The sequence below is a fragment of the Chiloscyllium punctatum genome, chromosome 33 (genome assembly GCF_047496795.1).
Source record: "Chiloscyllium punctatum isolate Juve2018m chromosome 33, sChiPun1.3, whole genome shotgun sequence".
In the NCBI taxonomy this organism is placed as follows: Eukaryota; Metazoa; Chordata; class Chondrichthyes; order Orectolobiformes; family Hemiscylliidae; genus Chiloscyllium; species Chiloscyllium punctatum.
In genome coordinates, this window is record NC_092771.1 from 3,594,992 (window position 1) to 3,618,861 (window position 23,870).

The 23,870-nt window shown below is 43.5% G+C and overlaps 1 protein-coding gene across 5 annotated transcripts in view; it reads right to left on the reverse strand.

Annotated features, from left to right (window-relative positions):
- LOC140458343 (leucine-rich repeat-containing protein 49) overlaps positions 1-23,870 on the reverse strand; it is a 275,785-nt gene that overhangs the window by 161,209 nt on the left and 90,706 nt on the right. The gene's annotated exons all lie outside the window — the stretch shown is intronic.

Consider the following 23,870-nt stretch of genomic DNA (forward strand, 5'->3'; position numbering starts at 1 on the left):
ATGTGGGTGTTGTTAGCTGGCCAGCATTGATTGCCCATCCCTAGTTGCCCTTGAGAGTGTAGTGTTGAGCTACCTTCTTGAACCACTACAGTCCACCTGCTGTAGGTTGACTCACAATACCATTAGGGAGGGAATTCCAGGAGTTTGACCCAGCAACAGTGAAGGAACAGCAATATATTTCCAAGTCAGGATGGGAAGTGGCTTGAAGGAGAACTTGAAGACAGTAGTATTCCCATGTATCTGCTGTCCTTGTCTTTCTAGATGGAAATGACTGTGGGTTTGGAAGGTGCTTTCTGATGATCTTTGGTGAAGTTTTGCAATGCAGTTTGTAGGTAGTACACACTGCTGCTGAGCATCAATAGTGGAGACAGTGACTGTGAACTTAGTGCCAATTAAGTGGGCTATTTTGTCCTGGATGGCGTCAACCTTCTTGAATGTTGCTGGAGCTACACTCATTTAGGCAAGTGGGGAGTTTTCCATCACATTCCTGACTTGTGTTTTGTAGATGATTTACAGACTTCAGGGAGTCAGGGGGTGAGTTACTCACAGTATTCCTAGCCTCTGACCTACTTTTAAAGACATTGTGTTTATGTGGTGATGTGGAGATGCTGGTATTGGACTGGATTGGACAAGGTGAAAGATCACACGACACCAGGTTATAGCCCAACAGGTTTATTTGAAACACTAGCTTTCGGAGCACTGCTCCTTCATCAGGTATTAGTGAGAGAGGAAGACCTTCGACACAGAATTCATAACGAAAAGATCAAAAGGTCATACAACTCGTGCGAATGTATTAAATACACATAAGATGGCTCTCAAGTATTTAACCAGTTAGAATAGAGGTGCAAGTTTTGCTTGATTAATATATAAATCCCAGAATTTCTTTCACTGCCCCAAGTAACTTAAGGTGTTATCAACATAATACCAGACAATGTATTTTAGGCATGAGGACTTGTTTGGAGTCTAGCTGTGTCTTTTATATTGTGTTCGCAGATACATTCTATTTTGTTCAAAGAGCACAGAATTTGTAAACAGTCAGTCAATGTGGTACTTTATAAACTCTTACTTTGGAAATAAAAGACACGGACTCCAAATAAGACCTCATGCCTAAAATATATTGTCGGACCAGAGGTATCAGCTCCTCTATATTGATGTGGAAACAGGTCCTTCAGCCCAACAAGTCCACACCAACCCTCCAAAGAGTATCCCATCCAAACCCATTCCCTAACATTTAGCCCTGACTAATGCACGTAACCTACACATCCCTGAACACTATGGGCAACTTAGCATGGCCAATTCACCTAACCTGCACATCTTGCGATTGTGGGAGGAAACCAAAGTACTCGGAGGAAACCCACGCAGACACAGGGAGAATGTGCAAACTCCACACAGACATTCGCCTGAGGCTGGAACCAACCTGGGTCCCTGGCACTGTGAGGCTGCAGTGCGAACCACTGAGTCACCATGCCGTCCCTTTTTATTTTTTCTTTTTATTTTTCTGTAATTTTGGTTGTGGACTGAACGGGAAAAGGACTTTTTTTAAAAGCCAAAGATTGTGGAAAGGATTGTTGCACTTTTTAAAAGCTAGCTTTCAACACATAGTATAGTGCTGCTTACAGTGTTCTTTGTTCAATTAGTGAAGGAAGTTCAGTTTCAGATATACTGGCACTAGGGACTGTACACAAGGCGAGTTTCAATTGGCAACAAGTATCTGATAGGTCCGTGAAGTCGAGACCAGTTATGACTAACAGAGATGTGCTGCCTACCAATAACTATGTGATTTGCTCTCATGTAGTTGAACAGCTTCTGGATGTGAAGCCTTCAATCTGTAAAGAGACGTGGTATTGTTCTCTCTGCAGCAAGAGAAAACCTGAAGCCTGAAGAAAGTCAATTTATTTTCCCTCAACAATTGCTGTAAAATCTCTTGTTTTTAACCTATAAGACAAAAACTTTACAGGTTGTTAACCAATCGCCCATGTGCCTCCTGCAAGCAAATGCAAGTATCTAAATAAGAGAGACCAAACAGCAGGTCCCCGATGAGCAAAATAATTATCTCAGCAAAATATGTGGACAGAAGCCACTGAAGATCCTTAAGTTTATTTTATTCTGCCAATTTTATTTTGTATCTCTGAACGTGTATAGAGGAGGTTTCAGAAGGAGGTTAGAATTTTAACTAGTCGAGCTATTACTGATGATTCAGAATTGTTTACTTGTAGCTAAAATTTATTTATGTAATAAATTGTAATGTTTAAGTATGAAAACCTGGTCCTTTCTTAAGTTTAAAAAGACAGGCAAATTAGGATTTCTGGGGATTGATAAGATCTTTAACTTTTGTGATGACTCTGGGATCAGCGAGACTTGAGTTCCAGAGAGCTACCACAGTAAGGCCTAATAATATTGCCTCACCATGTTTAGTGTACACTACTTATTCGCCCACTCCACCAACTTGTCAATGTCCCTTTAAAGTTCTGCACTGTCCACCTCACAATTTACAATGTTTCCAAGTTTTGTGACATCTCTAATCTTTGAAATTGTTCCCTTTACTTCAAGAACTAAGTAATTTATATCTCAGGGTCCCAGGTGAGGAGATGGCATTGTGATATTATTACTGGTTCAGTTTTTTTAAAAATCAAGGGAAAAGCTCTCTGCCTCTTGGAGTCTTATCTAGTCCAAAAAAAATTTGCTGTGTTTGTTGAAGGTCATATATTTTAGCTTCAGGACATTGCTGCAGGAGATCCTCAAGGTAGTTTCATACGCCCAACAAGCTTCAATTAGTTCACCAATGACCTTCCCTCCCTCATAAGATCAGAAGTGAAGATGTTTGCTGATGATTTCATCATGTTTAGCACCATTCACTACTCCTCAGAAAATGAAGCAGTCCATGTCTGAATGCAGCAAGACTTGAACAATATCCAAAATAAAACAAAAGAACTGTGAATGCTGGAAATCAGAAACAAAAACAGAAATTGCTGGAAAAATGTCAGCAGCTCTGGCAGCATCTGTGGACAGAAATCAGAGTTAACATTTTAGGTCCAGTGGATTATCACTAGACTCAAAACATTAACTGTGATTTTTCTCCAGATGCTGCCAGACCTGCTTTTTATCCAGTAATTTCTGTTTTTGTTGTTGAACAATATCCAAACTTGGGCTGACAAGTGGCAAGTAACATTCATGCCACACCAGTGCAAGAAATGACCATCTTTAACAATACAGAATGTACCCATTTTCCTTTAATATTCAATGGCATTACCATTATTCAATTTCCCAATACCAACATCCTGATGATTACCATTGACCAGAAACTAAACTGGATGAGCAATACAAGAACAGGTCAAATGCTAGGAATCGTGCAATGAGCAACTCACCTTCTGACTCCCCAAAGCCTGTCAACTATCTATAAGGCACAAATCAAGAGTGTGATGGAATATTCCCCACTTGCCTGGATTATTGCAGCTCAAACAACAGAGGCATTACTGCATCCAGAACAAAACAGTCTGTTTGATAGATAGCACCACATCAACAAACATTCATTTTCTCCACCACTGACACTCACTGGCAGCAATATGCATCATTTACAAGATACACTGCAGATATTTACCAAGGTTCATTGGGCAGCACCTCCTAAAACCACAACCACTATCATCTATGAAGACAAGACAGCAGACATAATGGGAATGACATCACCTGCAAGTTCCTGCCAAAATAAAGTCGCTCACCATCCTGACTTGAAAATATATCACTGTTCAACCAGTACTGCAGGGACAAAATTCGGATATTCCCACTCAAAAAGCTTTGTGGGTGTACCTGTGCCAGTTCACTGCAGCAGTTTAAGATGACAGCTCACCAACTTCTCAAGGTCAAAAAGAAATGGGAAATAAATGCTGGCCTAGGCACCGATGCCCATATCCCAAGAATGAATAAAAAAGAATAATGACTCATGAGGATTACCACAACAAGCCTTCCTCCTCAGAAAAAAGTTTGTTAACTATAACACTCTGTCCTATCACTCAGCCAATTCTGTATCCATATTGCTACTGTCCCTTTTATTCCAAGACCTATCACTTTCCTCATTTGTCTGTTGCACAGTACTGTATCAAAGGCATTTATAAGTCCACGTCCACCACACCAACAGATTTGTCCTCAAACATGACTGCTATTTCTTCAAAATAAAACTCAAACAAGTCATTCATGATTTTCCCTCAGCAAATCCATCCTAAATTTTCTAAATTAATCCACATTTTTCTATGTTACTATTAATTCTATCTTTCTTGATCTAGTTAAGTTGGCTCTCTACCAGTTGATTATTCTTCCTCTACATTGACCAATACCATTAGGAAAAAAAACTGCTCTTTCCAATTGGTGTCAGGTGAGAGGTATTAGACACTAACATTTTACCTGTGGCATTAGGGATGACAGGATCAACTACTGCCGTTTTTCTATTAAAAATCACACAACACCAAATTATAGTTCAGCAGGTTTATTTGGAAGCACTAGCTTTCAGAGCGCTGCTCCTTCATCAGGTGGCTGTGAAGTATAAGATTATAGTACACAGAATTTATAGCAGAAGTTTACGGTGTGATATACCTAAAATTATATATTGAAAAAGACCTGGATTTTTTGTTAAGTTTCTCACTTTTTAGAATGAGCATGTTGGTTTCAGTTCTTTCATATATAAATCCCAGAACTTTCTTAAAGTTACATTCTCAACTGAAGTTTAACAATAGCCAAGCTCGGTACCAATGGAAATGGCCTCAACCGGGACCTTGGGTTCATGTCACATTACTGCACGACACACACAAGTCTGTAATGTAAGACTCCAACAAAATAGTCTCACATTCTTGTCTTTAAAGCGTTTGAAGAATTTAAGCGGCTCATGATCCGCGAATACAATAGTCTCCAACACATTGCTCGTGACATACAGATTAAAATGTTGTAAGACCAGTATCAAACTAAATAGTTCCTTTTTGATTGTGGAGTATTTCCTCTGGTGGATGTACATCTTCTTTGAAAGGTAACCAACTGGCAGTTCAATCCCATCTTCATCTTCCTGTAGGAGTACAGCTCCAATTCCTATGTCACTAGCATCGATGGCGACTTTAAAACATTTTGAAAAGTTTGGTGTAGCTAAAACTGGTCTGGTGGTTAACATGGCTTTCAAATGGTTGAATGCCTCCTGACATTATTCTGTTCACTGAAACTTTGTGTTCTTCTTCAGCAAATTGAATAATAATGCCACTACACCACTGAAGTTTGGAACAAACTTCTAACAGGATCTGCTGAGTCCTAAGAATTGAAGCATCTCTTTCTTCAAGGCTGGTTGTGGAAATTCCTTGATGGCCTTCACTTTTGCGTCCCATGCGGTCAACCTTCCATGACCGATTTCATGTCCCAAGAACATCACCTCTGCTTTCGTGAATTCCGTTTTATTTAAGTTTATTGCCAGTTTTGCTTCTCATTGTCATTCAAAGAGATCTGCGAACTCCACGATGTGAGCTTTCCAGGACTTATTGAAAATCACTCCATCATCCAAGCAAAATGCACAGTTTGTTAACCCAGCCACAACTCTGTAATGGGTCTTTGGAATGTGGCGGATGCGTTCTTCATTCCAAACAGCATCACTTTAAACTGATATAGCCCATTTGCGGTTACAAATGCAGAAATTCCTTTTGCTGTCTCTGTTAAAGGTACCTGCCAGTAACCATGCATTAAGTCCAACTTGGTGATATAACTGTCTTGTCCAACTTTCTCGATACAGTCCTCCAGTCTAGGAATTGGATATGAGTCCGATTTTGTAACGGCGTTGATTTTCCAATATTGCACGCAGAATCGTCAAGTCCCATTCGGTTTGGGAACTAAGACAATCGGTGAACTCCACTCGCTCTGGCTTGGCTTGATGATATCCTCGTCGAGCATGGCCTCCACCTCTATCTGGACCTATCTAGCTTTGAAAGGATTAAGCCAATAGTGATGTTGTTTTATTGAAGCATTATTCCCTGCTTCATCTGCATTAGCATTCGTCCTCCCCATCTGATTCTTACATAGTCCTTATACTGCAGTAATAAATCTTTCAACTGCATTCTAAGCTCCTGAGACAGATAGCTTACTAACCTATCCCACTCCTCAAGGATTTCTTCATTTTTAAATCTATTTTGAGGCAACCTAAAATCCAAATCATCTGGACTTCACTCTGCGAGGCAGTAACTAACACCTGTAACTCCAGTTCTTTCTCACTAGTATAATACGGTTTTTAACATGTTCACATGACATACTCAATACCTTTTTTTCTATCTGGCACCTTTACTAAATAGCTCACCTGACTCAACTTTTTCTCAATTTGATAGGGGCCACGAAACCTGACTTTGAAGGGATTTCCTATCACTGGTAACAGTACCAACATGTCATCCCCTCAGGAAAACGCCTGAGTCTCGGAGCTTTTATCTGCCATCTCCTTCATTCTACACTGTGCCCTCTTTAACTGCTGGTTAGCTAACTCACCTATTCGATATAGTCTCTCCCTCACCTCCAATACATAATCCAAGTGTGAGATCTCCAAATTTGATCCTGTCAATTTTTCCTTCATTAATTTCAAAGGGCCTCTCACTTCATGACAGAATATTAACTCAAAGGGAGTGAACTGAGTAGATTTACTTGGGCATTTCTAATGGCAAACAACACAAATGGGATACCTTTATCCCAATCATTCGGGTAATCCTGACAGTATTCTCTCAACATGGTTTTCAAGGTCTGGTGCCACCTTTCTAAAGCTCCCTGGGATTCAGGATGATATGCACTGGATTTAAAGTGCTGTATACCTAAGCTATCCATAACCTCCTTAAACAGCCTAGCAGTAAAATTTGACCCTTGGTCTGGCTGAATCTCTCTGGGTAGCCCATACCGTGTGAAGAAAGCTACTCACTCCTCTACCACCTTTTTTGCCTTGATACTCCGTAGTGGAATTGCCTCCCGAAATCTGGTAAAGGTATCCATTACGATTAACAAGTACTGGTTCTCACTTTTAGTTCTCGGGAGTGGACCTACACAATCAATTATAACCAGCGTTAAGTACGGGACTTGGCAACAAAGATGCTGGTTTTATTACCGCCTGTGGCATACCTACCATTTGGCACGTATGACACATTCGGCAAAAGTAAACCAGATCCTTGTACATCCCAGGCCAATAAAAATGTTTTTGTATCTTAGCCTGAGTCTTTGGTACCCCGAGTTGACCTCTTATAGGAAGTTCATGTGCTATCCGTAACACCTCCTGTCTGTATGCTACGGGCAATGCAATCTGGTGCACTTCAGCCCATTGCTCCTCTGCACAAACCTGCCATGGTCTCCATTTCAGTCTTAGGATTCTATCTTTCAGATAATAAGCCTCCAGAATATTCTCTGCCTCCTTTTCAAAGTACGCATCCACATATATATCTTTTGTTGCAAGTCTCTTAGTCTTTCAGGACTAAACATTTCTGTCTGACCCTCTGCTTGTTCAGGTTTTTCCTGCACCATTACGTCAAACAGGGTATCTGCTAACTGAACCTCAATTCCTTGATCTTTCTCTGTACTTTTTGCTTCGCGTTGAGACCTATGATAGTGGGATTCTGGTTACCACACTATCTGGGAAAATACCACAATATTTCTGTTTTAACTCTTCAGTTTCTTGGTCTTCTTTGGGCTTCTCCACAACAAGGGGTGTCACTCCCACCTTGGATCATGCCAAATCATTCCCAAGAACAAACTGATTTCCTGGAACTGACATTCTGTCAATCACTCCCACTGTAATTCCCCCATCTTAAGTTGTTCAATTTCTGTCCATCTATCCCACAAATGATCACATTCCCGGGTAACGGATCAGAAAGAGTGCATATTCGCTCATCCCTTACTATCAGCAACTGGTTGGATCCTGTATCTCTTAAAATTATAACTTCTTGTCCTTCTCCCACTGTCTTTCTGAGTAAATTTTACCCAGAGAGGCGAATTCTTTGTAGAGATCACGATCTCACTCCATACTCAGCCCTGCCTCAGCTGTGCACTCTCCTGCAGCTCCTCGGCTCTTCTTGGAGTCTCCTTTACTACCTTGAGTAATGCCACTGGCTTAGCTTCTTTTACCACATCTTTTCTCACAGCGCCTTTCTTTAATAACCAGCACTGTCTTTATGTGTCCCACCTGCTGGCCGTGAAAACAGCTTCTCCCAGAGCTCTTCTGAAACCACCGGCACTGTAATTTTCTGTGCCCTACTCCATTACCGTGAAAACACCTGGGCGGCACGGTGGCACAGTGGTTAACACTGCTGCCTCACAGCGCTAGAGACCCGGGTTCAATTCCCGCCTCAGGCGACTGACTGTGTGGCGTTTGCACGTTCTCCCCGTGTCTGCGTGGGTTTCCTCCGGGTGCTCCAGTTTCCTCCCACATCTCCAAAGATGTGCAGGTCAGGTGACTTGGCCATGCTAAATTGCCCGTAGTGTTAGGTAAGGGGTAGATGTAGGGGTATGGGTGGGTTGCGCTTTGGCGGGGCGGTGTGGACTTGTTGGGCCGAAGGGCCTGTTTCCACACTGTAAGTAATCTAATCTAACCTAATCTCCTGTCCACCCACTTGCTCTCTACTCTTGGTTTCGTAGTGTAGGAAATCCTCTTCTCCCAACTTCTATCCCTTACAGGAAGAAATTCTTGCTAGAAGCTTGTCTTATGCACCAACATGTACTCATTTGCTAATTCTGCTGCCCTTCTCACTTCCTGAACTTTCTGTTCCTCCACATGAATTCTTACCATCTCTGGAAGTGAATTTTTAAACTCCTCCAGCAGAATATTCTCTCATAGAGCCTCAAAGTTCTTATATATTTTCAAAGCACATACCCATCGATCAAAATGACTGTTTCATTCTTTCGAACTCAACATATGTCTGACCTGGTTCCTTCTTTGTATTTCTGAACCACTGTCTATATGCTTCTAGTACCAATTCATAAACACTTAAAATAGCCTGTTTAACCTCCTCATAATCTCGATACCTCATCTGACAGTGCAGCAAATACCTCACTAGCTCTGCCTGCCAGTTTAGTCTGAACTAGCGTTACCCACAAATCCTCAGACCACTCCATTTGCCTCGCCAATTTTTCAAATGAAATAAAGAAGGCTTCAACATCTTTCTCATCAAAATGTGGCAGAGTTTTAACATATTTATATGTATCATTACCTTCTCTTTTAATCTCCATCCTGTTAACATGACTTTGCTGAACTTTGCAAGTTAAAATTCTCTCTCTTTTTGTCTTATCTCAAAAGCAGGCAGCTTTCATTTTCTCTGAATTCCTGTCTTCTTTTCTTCTTCTGAGGGATTTCTGCTTCACAGGTTACTGATCGATAAAGGTAGCTTTTAAGAAAACTATTTTTCGTACAGTCCTTTTATATACTGGGGTTTGGCAGCTCTCCTCTAACTGTTCAATTTTCCATGGTCTTATGCCCTCAAAGCATCGGATTGTGTCATTGGCTTTTCAGATTGTCAATATACTAAATTCAAATTGGATTGGAGTTGGGTATTTTTTGGGGTATAATGTAAACTTATTGGCCTAATTTGAATCTGTTTTGACATTTCCAGGCAACCAGCTAATCGAATTGTTTGACCAAATGTTACATTATATTTCTTTTCAGAACACTTGCTTCTGTCAGTTAGTTCTGTTGCTTTTAATTCTCTTAAAAATACAGTACACCTACATCTTCATAATACACACTCTGACAGACCCTTTCTCATACACAAGCTCTCTCTCATATGCACATATATACATTCCCACACACAACGCACCCTCTCACAGACTTATGCTTTTACACTCACACACATACACATAAACACACTCTCTCACAGACACTCATAACCCCACCCACCCCCCCCCCCCGCTGCGCTCACACACACCAATATGCACCACACACGTATACATTTGTGGGATGAATTTGTACTTGCAGAATTACATTTTATTTTGCTCAAGAACTGCATGAATAAATGTAAGATTCTGTAAATTCCTTTTCTAGATTAGAATCAGTCTGACCATTGTGGCACAGACAGCTTCACACAGGGCAACTCATACCTTCAATTTATTATCTGGGCCGACATGATACCAGTTGTTGAAGTTCACTTGAGAATGTAACTTCTAAAAATGGTTTGCGGTTTACATATGAAAGAACTGAAACCAACATGGTCATTCTAAAAGGTGAGAGACTTAACAATCCAGATCTTTTTTAATATATAATTTCAGTTACACCACACTGTAAACTTTTGCTACAAATTCTGTGTCTTACGATCTTATACTCCACAACCACCTGAAGGAGCAGTGCTCCGAAAGCTAGTGCTTCCAAATAAGCCTGTTGGACTATAACCTGGTGTTGTGTGATTTTTAACTTTGTACGCCCAGTACAACATTGGCACCTCCAAATCATGTTTTTTTCTGAACTTAGATACAATGGTACAAAGGCAATCTTGATTTTCTGTTTCTTCTGAGAGCCTGTATAAAACATATTTAGTGATGTCAATCAAGTCTTGACATACTTTCAGGAAAGAGACTTCCACATTCTGCTCCTTTTTTGAGGTATTTTAGGTGTTGAAGGTGATTTCCTTGAATTCCAGGAGCAGCAATTACTGTTTTATATGCTGTTGCATTGTTTTGGAACTTAGGAGAAAAAGGAAGTCAAAATAACAGCACTTTTAAAAAAGGAGAGGGACAGACGAAGGAGAGAAAGAGAGAGAAACCCACATTGCTAACTGACACAGCAGTGAACCTGCATTTTTACTGCCTTTTGCTGTTTGAATTCATATATTGCTGGACATCGGAGTGCATCTGGAAAAATTAACAAACAGTGGAATTCACAACTGATCTTGGAGGAACCTGTTTGGGAGAGGTCACAGCACAGAAACAGATAAGTGCATATTTCAAGTGTGGCCTTACAGTAAGTCTGCAGTACTGAGTAGAGTGGCTTCTTTCTTGATTATATGTTTTATTGAGATATGTCTCTTGATCAAATTTAAAATATAAGCCATAAGTATTAACTTAACCTGGAGCAGTGTTTTGTAGAGGAATAAGACAGTGCTATTTCCTGGATCTGTAGATTGAAAGAAGCAAAAATGGCCTTTAGTAGAGTGATATGCTCTTCTTGTCGGATGTGGGGGTTTAGGGAGAGTTTACAGATTACTGAGGATTATATCTGCAATAAATGCCGTTGGTTGAGAAACTTATTAGATTGAATGGATCAGTTGGAGAGACAATTAGAGGCAATGAGGAATTTACAAAAGCAAGGGGATGTGATGGAAGGCAGTTATAGGAAGGAGGAAAAGTCACATAGATGGGTTAACTCCAGGAAAGGTAAGAGAGGTAGGCAGTTAGTGCAGGAGTCTTCTGTGGCTATCCCCATTTCAAACATGCAGCTTTGGAATATGTAGGGGGTGATGGATTCTCAGGGGAACGTAGCACAAACAGCTAAGTTTCTGGTATTGAGACTGGCTCTAATGCAACAAGGGGTATGTCGGTTCCAAGAGATCAATTGTATTCATCCGAGGTACAGACAGACTGAGGCCAACAGCAAAAAAATCAGAATAGTGTGTTGCTTCCCTGGTGCCAAGGTAAAGGATGTTTCAGAGAGGGTGCAGAATGTTCTCAAGAAGGAGAGGGGTCAGCAGAAGGTCATTGCACACATTGGAACCAACGACATAGGAAGGGAAAAGGTTGAGATTCTGAAGAGAGATTACAGACGGTTAGGCAGGAATTTAAAAAGAGTAGTAATATCTGGATAACTTTCAGTGCTACGAGCTAGTGAGGGCAGGAATAGGAGAATACAGCAGATGAATGCATGGCTGAGGAGCTGGTGTATGGGAGAAGGATTTTTGGAACATTGGAAGCTCTTTTGGGGTAGAAGTGACCTATGCAAGAAGGACAGATTGCACCTAAATTGGAAGGGGACTAATTTACTGGCAGGAAGATTTGCTAGAGCTGCTTGAAAGGATTTAAAACTAGTAAGGTGGGGGCTGGGGCGGGGGGGGGGGTGGGGAGGCGGGAAACGACACCCAGGGAGACAGTGATGAAAGAGATCAATCTGAGATTGGTACAGTTGAAAACAAAGGCAAGTCAAACAGTCAGAGCAGGCAGGGTCAAAGCAGAGAACATGGTAGGACTGATAAATTAATCTGCATTTACTTCAATGCAAGAGGCCTAACAGGGAAGGCAGATGAACTGAGGACATTGTTAGGAACATGGGACTGGGATATCATAGCAATTTCAGATTTGTGGCTCAAGGATGGACAAGACTGGCAGCTAAATGTTCCAGGATACAAATGCTTCAGGAAGAGCAGAAAGGGAGGCAAGAGAAGACAGGGAGTGGCGTTTTTGATAAGGGATAGCATTACTATTCCCAGAAATACATCCAGGGAAGTTATTTGGGTGGAACTGAGAAATAAGAAAGGGATGATCACCTTATTGGGATTGTATTGTAGATTCCCTAATCGTCAGAGGGAAATTGAGAAACAAATTTGTAAGGAGATCTCAGTTATCAGTAAGAATAATAGGGTGGATATGGTAGGGGATTTTAACTTTCCAAACATAGACTGGGACTGCCAAAGTGTTACGGGTTTAGATGGAGAAGAATTTGTTAAGTGTGTACAAGGAAATTTTCTGATTCAGTATGTGGATGTACCTGTTAGAGAAGGTGCAAAACTTGACCTACTCTTGGGAAATAAGGCAGGGCAGCTGACTCGGGTGTCAGTGGGGGCGCACTTTAGGGACAGCGACCATAGTTTTATTAGTTTTAAAATACTGATGGAAAAGGATAAATTAAGGACAAAAGGGTAACTAGGGAGAGAATAGTGTCCCTCAAAGATCAGCAAGGCGGCCTTTGTGTGGTGCTGCAGGAGATGGGAGAGATACTAAACGAGTATTTTGCATCAGTATTTATAGAATGTAGGGAAACAGATGGTGACGTCTTGAAAAATGTCCATATTACAGAGGAGGACGTGCTGGATGTCTTGAAACGCATAAAAGTGGATAAATCCCCAGGAACTGATCAAGTGTACCCTAGAACTCTGAGGGAAGCTAAAGCAGTGATTGCTGGGCCTCTTATTGAAATATTTGTATTATCGATAGTCACAGGTGAAGTGCTGGAAGACTGGAAGTTGACTAACGTGGTGCCACTATTTAAGAAAGGTGGTAAGGAAAAGCCAGGGAACTATAGACCAGTGAGCCTGATGTTGATGGTAGGCACATTTTTGGAGAGAATCCTGAGGGACAGGATGTACACGTATTTAGAAAGGCAAGGACTGATTAGGGATAGTCAACATGGCTTTGTGCGTGGGAAATCATGTCTCACAAATTTGATTTGAGTTTTTTGAAGAAGTAACAAAGAGGATTGATGAGGGCAGAGCGATAGATGTGATCTATATGGATTAGTGGTGCTGGAAGAGCACAGCAGTTCAGGCAGCATCCAACGAGCAGCGAAATCAACGTTTCGGGCAAAAGCCCTTCATCAGGAATAAAGGCAGTGAGCCTGCAGCATGGAGAGATAAGCTAGAGGAGGGTGGGGGTGGGGAGAGAGTAGCATAGAGTACAATGGGTGAGTGGGGGAGGAGATGAAGGTGATAGGTTAAGGAGGAGAGGGTGGAGTGGATAGGTGGAAAAGAGGATAGGCAGGTCAGACAAGTCAAGGAGTCAGTAACTGAGCTGGAAGTTTGAAACTAGGATGAGGTGGGGGAAGGGGAAATGAGGAAGCTGTTGAAGTCCACATTGATGCCCTGGGGTTGAAGTGTTCCGAGGCGGAAGATGAGGCGTTCTTCCTCCAGGCGTCTGGTGGTGAGGGAGCGGCGGTGAAGGAGGCCCAGGACCTCCATGTCCTCGGCAGAGTGGGAGGGGGAGTTGAAATGTTGGGCCACGGGGCGGTTTGGTTGATTGGTGCGGGTGTCTCGGAGATGTTCAGTAAGGCATTCGACAAGGTTCCCCATGGGATACGGGTTAGCAAAGTTAGATCTCATGGAATACAGGGAGAACTAGACATTTGGATACAGAACTGGCTCAAAGGTAAAAGACAAAGGGGGTTGGTGGTGGGTTATTTTTCAGACTGGAGGCCTGTGACCAGTGGAGTGCCACAAGGATGGGTGCTGGGTCCACTACTTTTCATCATTTTTATGTGAGCAGAGAGGACAGTTAGTAAGTTTGCAGGTGACACCAAAATTGGAGGTGTAGTGGACAGCGAAGAAGGTTTCCTCCAAATACAACGGGATCTTGATCAGGTGGGCCAATGAGCTGAGAAGTGGCAGATGGAATTTAATTTAGATAAATGTGAGGTGCTGCATTTTGGGAAAGCAAACCAGGACATGACTTATACACTTAATGGTAAGCTCCTAGGGAATATTGGTGAACAAAGAGACCTTGGAGTGCAGCTTCATAGTTCCTTGAAAGTGGAGGTCGCAGGTAGATAGGATAGTGAAAAAGCTGTTTAGTATGCTTTCCTTTCTTGGTCAGAGTATTGAGTACAGGAGTTGGGAGGTCAGATTGCGGCTATACAGGATATTGATTAGGCCACTCAGAGGCATAGAAGAAGGGGTCGTGGCTGAGATTGGTGATACCTTGCACCTATCTTAACAAAAAGAAAGGATGCTGCCCAGGTCATAGTGACAGAGGAGGAAAACCTGTAGCCTTTTCTTAGACTGATGCACTCCACCCTTTCACATCAAGGCTCGTTTCTCATTTAAAAGTGAGGACGTGACATGAAATATTCACAAAGTGCCCAGAAAAGATCGCAAAAGAGAAAAAGGTGGCAGGATTAATTAGGGAAGGCAATGTAGTGCTGGGAGAGAGGATATTCATTTGAGTTGCCAAGCTTAACGGGTATAATCAACTGCTGAGTAAATTCTGTTGACCTCTAAGTAGCCAAATATAGGAGTGAATCGACAAGGAAATCACAAGAGATTTTCAAAAGGTTTGGTGATATAGGGGCCTTTATTTACTTAAACATTGATTGGTACAACGTTAGAGTAAGTGAGAGGCATGTGTGTGTCTGTGTGAATGTGTTTGGCAAAGGGAAGAGAGGAAGAGAGAGAGGCAATGAGAGAGAGAGAGGCAATAAGAGAGAGGGAGACAGAGACAGAGAGAGAGGGAGAGAGAGAGAGACACAGAGAGTGGGAGAGAGGGGCGATGGAGAGAGGAAGGAGGGGAGTGGGACAGAGAGAAAGAGGCAGAGAGACAGAGAGAGAGAGAGAGACAGAGAGAGAGAGAGAGACGCAGAGAGAAGTAGAGAGAGAGACGGAGAGAGAGAGAGAGAGAGAGACAGAGAGTGAGAGACACAGAGAGATAATGACAGAGAGAGACAGATAGAGAGAAACAGATAGAGAGAGACAGACAGACAGACAGAGAGACGGGGGGAACAGAGAGATGGTGTGTGAGAGAGAGAGAGAGGGGTGGGGGGTGAGGACAGTGTGCGAGAGACAGAGAGAGAAACAGAGTGAGGGAGAAATAGAGAAAAAAAGGGAGAGAGGGAGAGATGGAGAGAGAGGGAGAGAGAGACACACAGAGAGAGGGAGAGAGGGGACAATGGAGGGGGGGAGAGAGAGAGAGAGAGAGAGAGACGGACGGGGGGGGGAGAGAGACGGACGGGGGGGGAGAGAGAGAGAGAGAGAGGAAGACACAGAGGGAGAGAGACAGAGAGAAAGAGACACAGAGACGGAGAGAGTGAGACTGAGAGAGAGAGAGAGAGACGCAGAGAGAAGGAGAGAGAGACAGAGAAAGAGAGAGAGGGAGAGGTGGAGCGAGAGGGAGAGAGAGACAGACAGAGAGAGAGAGACAGAGATAGAGGGAGAGATGGGGGGAGAGAGAGAGAGAGAGATGTAAAGAAAGTGAGAGACAGACAGAGAAGGAGAGGGAGAGAGACGGGGAGAGAGAGAGAGACAGAGAGAGAAAAACAAAGAGAGAGACGCAGAGAGACAGATGGTGAGACAGGGACAGATGGAGGGAGAGAGAGAAACGAAGAGAGAGAGATACAGGAGAGAGAGATACGGGGGAGAGACAGACAGATAGAGGCGGAGAGAGAGAGAGAGAGACAGAGAGAGACGACGAGAGCGAGAGAGAGAGAGAGACAGAAAGATTGAGAAAGAGAGAGAGACAAAACGAGAGACAGAGATGGAGAGAGAGAGGGGGGAAGAGAGGGGAACGGAGGGGGAGAGAGAGAGAGAGGGGAACGGAGGGGGGGAGAGTGAGAGAGAGAGAGAGAGAACAAGAGAGAGACAGAAGAAGAACAGAGACAGAGGTTGGATAGAGAGAGAGAGAGACAGAGAGTGAGAGAGACAGAGACAGAGAGAGATAGAGACAGAGACAGAGAGAGAGAAAGATAGAAAGAGAGACAGGCAGACAGACAGAGAGACAGGGAGAGAGAGAGAGAGAGAGAGAGAGAGAGAGAGAGAGAGAGGGACAAAGAGATGGTGAGAGAGAGAGAGAGGGAGACCCAGAGAGAGAGAGAGACGTGGGGGGGTTGGGGACAGGGTGCAAGAGAGAAACAGAATGAGAGAGAAAAAGAGAAAAAGAGAGGGACAGAGAGATGGAGAGAGAGTGAGAGAGAGAGACAGGAAGAGAGAGCGAGGGAGAGACACCAAGAGAGAGAGAAAGAAAGATGGGGTGAGAGACGGAGAAAGAGTGGGAGAGACAGAGAGACAGAGAGAGAGACTAAAGAAAGAGAGAAAGACAGAGAGAGCGGGAGAGAAAGAGACGGAGAAATAGAGGGAGCGAGAGATGGAGAGAGAGAGAGGGGGGGTTGACAAAGGGACGGACGGAGTGTCGGACCGAGGGACGGATAGCCAGATGGATGGGGGATGGATTGAGGGACATATGGACTGATGGACAGAGGGAGGGATAGACGGAAGGAGGGGCAGATGGAGGGACGGATGGGCAGAGGGACAGAGTGACAGAAGGACAGACGGAGGTACGGACGAGCGGAGGGATGCTCGGAAGGACGGAGGGATGGATGATGGAGGACGGATGGAGGAATGGAGGGATGGATGGAGGTACAGAGGGACGGACAGAGGGACAGATGGAGGGATGGATGGTCGATGGGACGGGTGGAAGAACAGACGAATGGACGGAAAAAGGAAGACACTTAAGAGCAATCATTGAGTAAGGAAACTAACCACTGTAAAAAGTAACTAAAGTTTGATAGAAAAAGTTGTAGCTGAACATTGGGTGATTTTCAAGGAATTGCTGGTTTCGGGTACAGGTAAGGTAAATTCTAAAAGAAGAACATATTAGGAAATAGAAGTTAGGGATGCTTGCATGACCAATGAGATAAAGATGACAGTAAAATGAAAGAAAATGTGTACAAATGTTTGGGTACGAACGTGTTAGAATTCTTTGAAGAGATAACAAGTAAGTTAGACAAGGGAAACCCATCAGGTGTTATCTATCTAGACTTCCAAAAGGCCTTTGATAAGGTGCCTCACAAGAGGCTGCTGAGTACTGTGAGAGCCCATGGTGTTCGAGGTGAGCTACTGGCATGGATTGAGGATTGGCTGTCTGACAGAAGGCAGAGAATTGGGATAAAAGGTTCTTTTTCGGAATGGCAGCTAGTGACAGGTGGTGTCCCACAGGGTTCAGTGTTGGGGCTACAGCTGTTCACATTATATATTAATGATCTGGATGAAGGGACTGGGGGCATTCTGGCGAAGTTCGCTGATGATACAAAGTTAGATGGACAGGCAGGTAGCTCTGTGGAGGTGGGGAGGCTGCGGAAAGATTTAGACAGTTTAGAGGAAAGGTCCAAGAAATGGCTGATGAAATTCAATGTGAGCAAATGCAAGGTCTTGCACTTCGGAAAAAAGAACACAGGCAAAGACTGTTTTATAAACTGAGAAAATTCATAAAGCCAAAGTACAAAGGGATCTGGGAGTGCTAGTACTGAATTCTCTAAAGGTTGACTTACAGGTTAAGTCCGTGGTTAAGAAAGCAAATGTAATGTTTCAAGAGGGTTGGAATGTGAAAGCAGTGAGGTGGTACTACAACTTTATAAAGCTCTGGTTAGGCCGCTTTTAGAATACTGTGTCCAGTTTTGGCCCCACACTTCAGGAAGGACATACTGGCACTGGTGCGTGTCCAGCGGAGATTCACGCGGATGATCCCTGGAATGGTAGGCCTAACATACGATGAGCGGCTGAGGATCCTGGGATTGTATTTATTGGAGTTCAGAAGGTTGAGGGGAGATCTAATAGAAACTTAGAAGATAACACAAGGCTTAGAAAAGGTGGATGCTGGGAAATTGTTTCCGTCAGGCGGGGATAGTAGGACTCGTGGGCACAGCCTTAGAATTAGAGGGGGTCAATTTAGAACGGAAGTGAGGAGACATTTCTTCAGCCAGAAAGTGGTGGGCCTGTGGAATTCACCACAGAGTGTAGTGGAGGCCGGGATGTTAAATGTCTCCAAGATAGAGATTAATAAATTCTTAATCTCGCAAGGAATTAAGAGATACAGGGAGAGTGCGGGTAAGTGGTATTGAAATGTCCATCAGCCATGATTGAATGACAAGAGTGGACTCGAAGGGCCGAATGGCCTTACTTCCACTCCTATGTCTTATGGTCTTAACAGAGGGACCTTGGAGTTCAAGTGCACGGTAGTCTGAAAATGGAGTCACAGGTAGACAGGGCAGTGAAGAAGGCTTTTGGCACACGGGCCTTCATCATTTAGGGCATTAAGTGTAGAAGTTGGGAAGTTATGTTGCAGAGTTGTACAGGATGTTGATGAGGCTGCACTTAGAGTATTGTGTTCAGTTTGGGTCACCTTGCTGTAGGGACGATGTTATTAAAGAGTGCGGAAGAAATTTGTAAGGATGTTGCCAGGACTCAGGAGACTGAGATATGGGCCAAGTGCAGGGAAATGGGATTAGCATGGATGGACATTTTGGTCAGGATGGACCAGTTTGCGCCAAAGGGCCTGTCTCTGTGCTTTAGGACTCTATGACTCTAAGTTACTGACTTTTGGAGAGCTGTTTGCTCTCTCCTCAAGATGCTGACTGTTGGAGTACAGTTTGTGCTCTTCTCAAGTTTGCCTTCTCAAGGTTCTGACTTGGGGAAGAGTTCCCTATCAAATTGCTGATTGTTGAGATAGAGCTTGCCCTCTCCTCTGCTGACTGGTGGCATACAGTCCTGGTGGCGATTGGAGTGTCGGGGTTCAAGGGTGGAGGTGCGGGAAGTGGAGGAGATGCGGTGGAGAGCAACGTCGACCACGTCGGAGGGGAAATTGCGGTCTTTGAAGAAGGAGGCCATTTGAGTAGTTCGGTAGTGGAATAGGTCCTCTTGGGAGCAGATGAGGCGAAGGAATTGGGAATATGGGATGGCGTTTTTACAGAGGGCAGGGTGGGAGGAGGTGTAGTCTAGGTAGCTGTGGGAGTCGGTCGGTTTGTAGTAAATGTCTGTGTTGAGTCAGTTGCCCGAGATAGAAATGGAGAGGTCTAGGAAGGGGAGAGAGGAGTCTGACACAGTCCAGGTAAATTTGAGGTCGGGGTGGAAGGTGTTAGTAAAGTGGATGAACTGTTCAACCTCCTCGTGGGAGCACGAGGTAGCACCAATACAATCATCGATGTAGCGGAGGAAAAGGTGGGGGGTGGTGCCAGTGTAGCTGCGGAAGAAGGTAGGACCATTCAAGGATAAAGGAAGGAACTTGAACATGGAGGCAAAGCATGTAGGCGAGATTCTAAATGAATACTTTGCATTGGTATTCACCCGGGAAAAGGACATGGAGGATAATGAAATTTGAGTGGAGCATGCTAATATGCCAGGGCATTTTGAGATTAAGAAAGAAGTGGTGTTGGGTCTCTTGAAGAGCACTAAACTAAATAAGTCCACAGGGTCCGATAGTATCTACCCCCAAGTTACTCGGAGAGGCAAGAGAGGAGATTGCTGGGGTCTTGACCAAGATCTTTGCATTCCCGTTAACCACTGGAGAGATCCTGGAATAATGGCAAGTAGCTAATGTTGTTCCTCTGTTTAAGAATGGAAATAGGGACAATTCAGGAAACTGTAGACCGGTGAGTCTCATATTGGTGGTTAGATTAGATTACTTACAGTGTGGAAACAGGCCCTTCGGCCCAACAAGTCCACACCGCCCCGCCGAAGCGTAACCCACCCTTACCCCTACATCTACATCTACCCCTTACCTAACACTACGGGCAATTTAGCATGGCCAATTCACCTGACCTGCACATCTTTGGACTGTGGGAGGAAACCGGAGCACCCGGAGGAAACCCACGCAGACACGGGGAGAACGTGCAAACTCCACACAGTCAGTCGCCTGAGGCGGGAATTGAACGCGGGTCTCTGGCGCTGTGAGGCAGCAGTGCTAACCACTGTGCCACCGTGCCGCCCACGAAGCTATCTGAGAGAATTCTTAGTGAAGGGATTTACACACATTTGGAAAAGCATGGCCTAATTAGGGACAGTCAGCGTGGTTTTGTGCAGGACTGGTCACATCTTACTAACTCAATTGAATTTGTCAAGATGGTGACAAAGGTGAGCAATGAGGCTAGAGCAGTGGATGTTACCTGCATAGATTTTAGTAAGGCTTTCAACAAGGTCCCTCATGATAGGCTCATCCAGAAGATTAAGATGCATGGTATCCAAGGTGACTTGGCTGCATGGATTCTGAATTAGCTTGCCCATAGAAAGCAGAGGGTAGTGGCAGAAGGGTGATTTTCAAGCTGGAGGTCCATGATTAGTGGTGTTCTGCAGACAACTATACTGGGACCTCTGCTGTTTGTGATTTATATAAATGACTTGGATGAAAATGTAGATAGATGGGTTAGTAAATGGACAAACAATACAAAAATGAGTGGAGTTGTGGATAGTGTAGAATGTTATCAAAGGATACAGCAGGATACAATCAGTTGCAGATATAGGTGGAGAAATGGCAGGTGAAGTTTAATTTGTGCCAGTGTGATGTCTTGCACCTTGGGAGATCAAATGTTAAGGAAAAGGATATAGTTAATGGCAGGACCCTGAACAGCATTTATGTATTTAGGGATCTTGGAGTTCAAGATCCCTATGCAGCTCCTGAAAGTGAGGACACAAGTGGATAGAGTAGTAAAGAAGGCATATGGCCTTTACTGATCAGAGAACTGCGTGCAAGAGTCAGGATGTCATGCTTCAGCTTTATAAGACTTTGGTCAGGCCACACCTAGAATATTGCATTCAATTCTGGTCGCCACACTACAGGAAGAGTGTGAAGGCTTTGGAGAGGGTTCAGAAGAGGTTTAGCAAGATACTGCCTGGAATGGAGAGTATGAGCTAGAAGGAGAGTCTAGAAAACTCAGGTTGTTTTCTCTGGGGCAGCGGAGACTGAGAGGATACTTGACTAAGTCTGTAAAATTATTAGATGCATAGATATGGTTCATGGTCAGAATCTTTTTCCCCCAGAGTTGAAATGTCTACAACTGGGGGAGGGGGGGGCATGCATTTAAAGTGAGGGGTGAAAGTTCAAAGGAGCTGTGAGGGGCAAGTTCTTTTTCACACAGAGAGTGGTAGGATTCTGGAATGCGCTGCTGGGGTGGTGATGAAGATTGGGCATTTATGGGGCTTTCAGATGAAAGCACGAATAAGCAAGGAATGAAGGGATCAGTATAATTTAGTGTCATTTTCGGCATAACATAGTGGGTCGAAGGGCCTGTTCCTGTGCTGTATTGTTTTACATTCTATATTACAGAGGTGGTGGTACTGGACGTCTTAAAACACATAAAGGTGTATCCAAGAACTTTGTGGGAAGCTAGGGAAATGATTGTTGGGCCTTTTGTTGAGATATTTGTATCATCACAGCCATAAGTATGGTGCCATTATTTCAGAAAAATGCTTGGAAAAGCCAGGGAAATATAGACCAGTGAGCCTGACAAGTTGTGGTGGATATGTTGTTTGAGGGGATTCTGAGGGATAGGGTCCACAGGTCTTTGGAAAGGCAAAGACTGATTAGGGATTGTCAACATGATTTCATGCATGGAAAAACTTGATTGAGTTTTTTGAAGAAGTGACAAAGACTACTGATGAAGGCAGAGCTGAGGATATTGTCTATATGGACTGCAGCAAGGCATTCGACAGGTTCCTCATGGTAGACTGGTTCGCAAGGTTAGATCACATGGAATCCAGGGTTCTGGGTCCACAGCTTCTTGACATTTATAAACATAATTAGAATGTGAATACCAGAAGAATAAGGATAGAAGAACTAGGAGCAGGAGTAGGCTGTCTGGCCCTTCGAGCCTGCTCCACCATTCAATAAGATCATGGCTGATCTTTTTGCGGACTCAGATCCACTTACCGGAGCTCTCACCGTATCCTTTAATTCCTTTACTGTTCAATAAAAATCTACCTTTGCTTTAAAAACATTTACTGAAGTAGCATCAACTATTCACTGGTCAGGAAATTCCATAGATTAAACAACCCTCTAGGTGAAGAAGTTCCTTCTCAATTCAGTCCTAAATCTGCTCCTGCTAATCTTGAGACTATGCCCTCTTGTCCAAGCTTCACCTGCCAGTGGAAACATCCTCTCTACTTCTATGTTATCTGTTCCTTCATAATTTTATATATTTCTATAAGATCCCCCTCAATCTTCTGAATTCCAATGAATATAATCCTAATCTACTCAGTGTCTCCTCATAAACCAACCCCCTCAACTCTGGAATCAACCTAAAATTCCACTTGCCTTCCTAATTACTTGTACCTGCAGACCAACCTTCTGTGATTCATGCACAAGGTCACCCAGGTCCCTCTGCATAACATCATGCTACAACTTTTTACCATTCAAATAATAATCATTTTTACTATTATTCTACAAAAACGTATAACTTCACATTTATTAACATTGTATTCCATCTGCCAGACCTTTGCTCACTCACTCAATGTATCTATGTTCCTCTGCAAAGTTTCACAGTCTTCTATGCACTTTACTCTGCCACTCATCTTAGTATCATCTGCAAACTTTGACACCTCACACATGGTCCCCAACTCCAAATCATCCATATAAATTGTAAATAATTGTGGTCTTAACACCGATCCCTGAGGCACACCACTAGTCACTGATATCCAGTCAGAAGAGCACTCATTTATCCCAACTCTTTGCTTCCTGTTAGTCAACCAATCCTCTATCCATGCTAATACTTTACCCCTAACGCCATAAATCCTTATCTTATGCAGCAGCCTCTTGTGCCTTGTCAAGGCCTTTTGAAAATATGGCTAGTAAGTTTGCAGATGGCACTACAATTTATGGTACAGTGGATAGTGAAGAAGGTTATCTCAGAGTACAGCGTGATCTTGATCAGATGGGCCAGTGAGCCGAGGCGTTGCAGATAGAGTTTAATTTAGATAAATGTGAGGTGTTACATTTTGGTAAAGCAAAGCAGGGCAAGACTTATTCACTTAACGGTGAGATCCTTGGGTAGTGTTGCCGAACAAAAAGATCTTTGTCTGCAGGTGCATAGTTCCTTGAAGGTGGAGTCACAGGTCAACAGGGTAGTGAAGAAAGCATTTGCAACACTTGCCTTTATTGGACAGCACATTGAGTATAGGAGTTTGGGTGTCATTTTGCAGCTGCACAGGACATTGGTTAGGTCACGTTTGGAATACTGCATTCAATTCTCGTCTCCCTGCTACAGGAAAGATGTTGTTAAAGCTGAAAAGGTGCAGAAAAGATTTGCAAGGATGTTGAGGGGTTGGAGGGTTTGAACTAGAGAGAGGCTGAATAGGCTAGGGCGTTTCTTCTCCCAGAGTGTTGGAAACTGAGGGATAATCTTATAGAGGTTTACAAAATCTTGAGGCACATGAATAGGGTGAATAGCCAATGTCTTTCCCCATTGTAGAGTATTCCAAAACCAGAGGGCATAGGTTTAAGGTGAG